Source organism: Myotis davidii, unplaced genomic scaffold (genome assembly GCF_000327345.1).
Source record: "Myotis davidii unplaced genomic scaffold, ASM32734v1 scaffold78, whole genome shotgun sequence".
Lineage (NCBI taxonomy): Eukaryota > Metazoa > Chordata > Mammalia > Chiroptera > Vespertilionidae > Myotis > Myotis davidii.
The window spans coordinates 110263-114238 of NW_006290305.1; the positions used below are offsets into that span (position 1 = coordinate 110263).

Consider the following 3976-nt stretch of genomic DNA (forward strand, 5'->3'; position numbering starts at 1 on the left):
GCTGCAGGCGACCGGAGGAGAATGAATGGGCTAGAATTTAATTTCTGTATTTCAGTATCAGACTCAGGGTAGGTGGGTGCCTCTTTCTAGATATCATTTAAAGCAGCCAGCACTGCAGTAGGGTAGGCTCCGTGTTTAACTTGGTAACCGTTTGAAACCGTGGTTCATATTACACACTTCATAGGCTTGCTGGGGAACGCTTTTTAAAATTTCATCCAGAGGTTGGTTTTAAAAATCCTGCGCATAAGATAAGCCCGTGTAAACTGTACAGAGAGGTAAGATCCAGTTCTCCACTTCCCGTTCCGGTTCCCATTCGCACGTCCAGTGCACAGGTTTGCTTGTGTACTTCCAGGTATTTCAGGGAACACTTGTAAGGCTCTCAAGGAAAGAAAATGTTGGCTTTTGGGGATATACAGCTACAGAGCTTTGCTTTCTTATTTTTTTAAGGTTTTGTTATTTAATCCTCACCCGAGGATATGTTTATTGATGTTAGACAGAAAGGAAGGGAGAGAGAGAGAGAGAGAGAGAGAGAGACATCAATGTGAGAAACATTGATTGGTTGCTGCCCGCAGGCACTCTGACTCGGACCGGAACGGAGGTGTCTGACCTGGAATCCGACCCTGACCTTTCTGTGTGCGAGAGGATGCTCCAACCAACTGAGCCACAGTGGCCAGGGCCAGAGCTTTGCTTTTTATTGCCGTTTTCATTAGACAACAGCAATCCATTAAGTGATTACCCAACCATTAAGAGAATAGTCATTACGGTATCATATTTCTTCTAAGCACACCTTACTTCCTGACCGGATCTGGAGCTATAAACCAGACTTTATGGAGACTATACTTCTGAAATGACATCTATTCACATTGTCTATCATGAGCATTTGCTCAGGTTTGTGGAAAGGTGGAGAAACACTTCGTTTAACTATGTGCTGCACCTTTGAATTGTTACTGAAACCAGAATTGACTCTTTTAAAAAGTTCTGGTAGTTTGAATATTTTAATGGGAACATTCTGAGGCTGTTGGTTAATTGTTGACTCAAAATTTAGAGGCCAAAAGACATAAAAAGAAGTAACCTTTTTTGTCTTTTTATAGGTGAAGGGAGAAGATGAGGAAGAGAACCATCTGGAAGTACGAGAAACCAAAATTAAGGGTAAAAGGTAAGCTAATGAATAGGCAGAATATCTATATCTGTTTGCCTCTTATTGTTATGGCTTATCCTGTCAGCGTTAGAATCATAAGCTAGGAGGATTGCTTAGGAAGTGCCTGGTATATTAAAAGCTGTTTCGATTAAGATAGTGTGTGGTAGCAAGCAACAGACTAACATATTTTAGGCCCATGTATGATATCTTTTTTGATAACTTGCTAAAATTGGATTCCCCTAACAGTGGCAGTTTATTTTACAACAGGAAAGCAGTTATTTTTGATCCCAGGTCTCTAATCCGTGTGGCTTAGGGATCCCCATCCAATAGATGAGTACTTCAAGCTGTTTGCCTCAGCAGATATCCTCTCATCAATGGCTAGCTACTACCCTGTTTCCCAGGGGCAGACAGCACCCTCACTTTCAAGACTTCAGGGCATGGAAAGTGATGCCTCTTTGCAGGAAGTAGACTGAGCTCTTTAAATGCTGGGGTTGGCCTTGTTCTCAGCTTTAACTTCAGCATAGCCTGGGGCCTGGCACTTATTAGTTATTTATATTAAAACACTTTATTCAGGAGCCTGCAACCAAGATTTGTGCTCTTGACCAGAGTTGAACCCAAGAATCTTCAGTCTGTGGGCTGACGCTCTAACCATTGAACACCCGGCTAGGAGGATACTTTAATTTTTATTATTTTTTAAAATATATTTTTATTGACTTCAGAGAAGAAGGGAGAGGGAGAGAGAGATAGCAACATCAATGGAGGGAGAGAATAATAGATTGGCTGCTTCCTGCATGCCCCCTACTGGGGATTGAGCCCACAACCCAGGCATGTACCCTTGACCAGAATCAAACCTGGGACCTTTCAGTCCACAGGCCGATGCTCTATCTACTGAGCAAACTGGCTAGGGCAATTTTAATTGATTTTTAGAGAGAGAGGGAGAAAGAGAGAAACATTGATGTGAGAGACATAGATTGGGAGGTATGTACTCCAATTGGAGACCCCTTAAACCTGGGTATGTGTCCTGACCAGGAATTGAACCTGTGACCGTGCATTGCACAGGATGACACTTCAGCCAACTGAGACACACTGGCCAGAATGAGGATATGTTTGTTTATTTTTTAAATGTATTTTATTGATTTTTTACAGAGAGGAAGGAAGAGGGACAGAGTGCCAGAAACATCGGTGAGAGAGAAACATCGATCAGCTGCCTCCTACACACTCCCCGCTGGGAATGTGCCCACAACCAAGGTACATGCCCCTGAATGGAATCGAACCTGGGACCCTTCAGTCCGCAGGCTGACGCTCTATCCACTGAGCCAAACCAGTTAGGGCAGGATATGGTTTTTTTCTCTCTCATTGATTTTAGAGAGAGAGAAAGAAACATCCATTGTTTGCCTCCTGTACATGCCCTGACTAGCGTCCAAACCCTAAACCCAGGTATGTGCCCTAACTGGGAATTGAACTACTCTTTAACTGGGCCAGTCTGCCAGGGCAAGAAAAAAATTTTGGGATCTTAAATGACTATCTTCTATCTATATATATAAAAGCCTAAGTGACCGTTTTACTGTTGGACTGTTCGAGCGGTAGCTGTGATGTGCACTGACCACCAGGGGGCAGTTGCTCTGACCGGTAGCTTAGCTTGCTGCTGGGGTCCAGCCAATCGGGACTGGGCGAGGTGAGCTGGACATGCCTGGATCCCTTCCGCGGTTCCTCCCCAGCCCCGATTGTGCACTGGTGGGGTCCCTCAGCCTGGTCTGTGCCCTCTCACAATTGGACAAATCTGTGCACCGGGCCTCTAGTATATATATAAAAGCCTAAGTGACTGGTTGACTTGTGTCTGTGACATGCACTGACCACCAGGAGGCAGATGCTCAATTCAGGAGCTGCCCCTGGTGGTCAGTGCCCTCCCACAGCAGGAGCACTGCTCAGCTAACTAGTGGGCGCCAAACACTGGGCTCATGGCTGGTGAGTGCAGCTGCAACAGTGCGAGCCTCTCCTGCCTCTGTGGCAATGCTACCAAGCAATGGCAGGCGCAGTGGGGCTGGGATAAGCGGGAGTGGCGCAGTGCCCAGCCTGGGCTTGGGCTCCTCCCCGGCTGCCTGCTGCTTCACGCACTACTGGACCCCTTGGGGGATGTTGGACTGCCAGTTTGACAGTCCAACATCCCCTGAGGGGTCCTGGGTTGCGAGAGGGTGCAGGCCAGGCTGAGGGACCCCACTGGTGCACGAATCCATGCACCAGGCCTCTAGTTAAAAATATTTGACAGAGCCCTAGCCAGTTTGGCTCAATGGATAGAGTGAGTGTCAGTCTGTGGACTGAAGGGTCTCGGGTTCAATTCCGGTCCAGGGCGTATGCCCAGATTGCGTGCTCAATCTGTAAGGGCAGTTTAACCCTATCCCAGCAGTAACAGGACGCTTGCTTATCTATAACTAGAGGCCCGGCACCTGAAATTCGTTCAAGAGTAGGCCTTCCTTTCCCTGGCTGCTGGCAGCGTCTTCCCTCTGGCACCGAGGACCCCCTCCGGCTGCCAGCAGGCACCCGGGACCCGGACTTCCCTTGCAGCCCTAACTTCATCCGGAAGGTTGTCTGGTCTAATTAGCATATTATTCTTTTATTAATATAGATGAGCCTAGTCCTCACTTTCTGCACCGTGCAGACCCTCATCCTGGAACAGTTAGTTTGCAGAGGCTTTGAACCGAAGCCAGGTCCCCAGTGTTAGCTGCTGGTGTCAGTTAGAGGTCTGTTATAACCCATTTTTCAGCAAAATAGCTTTTAGAAAGACCCACACAAAGACCTGGAAGCAAGAAACAGAATCTAGAGCTATATAAGACCGGGTTC

The 3976-nt window shown here is 47.0% G+C and overlaps 1 protein-coding gene across 1 annotated transcript in view; it reads left to right on the forward strand.

Moving 5' to 3' along the window:
• Nucleotides 1–1066: 1066 nt before the first annotated feature.
• RPN1 (ribophorin I) overlaps nucleotides 1067–3976 on the forward strand; it is a 23558-nt gene continuing 20648 nt past the window's right edge. Inside the window, exon 1 of the mRNA XM_006763211.2 lies at nucleotides 1067–1156. The gene's annotated coding sequence lies outside the window, so the exon portion shown is untranslated. The remainder of the gene's footprint in view (nucleotides 1157–3976) is intronic.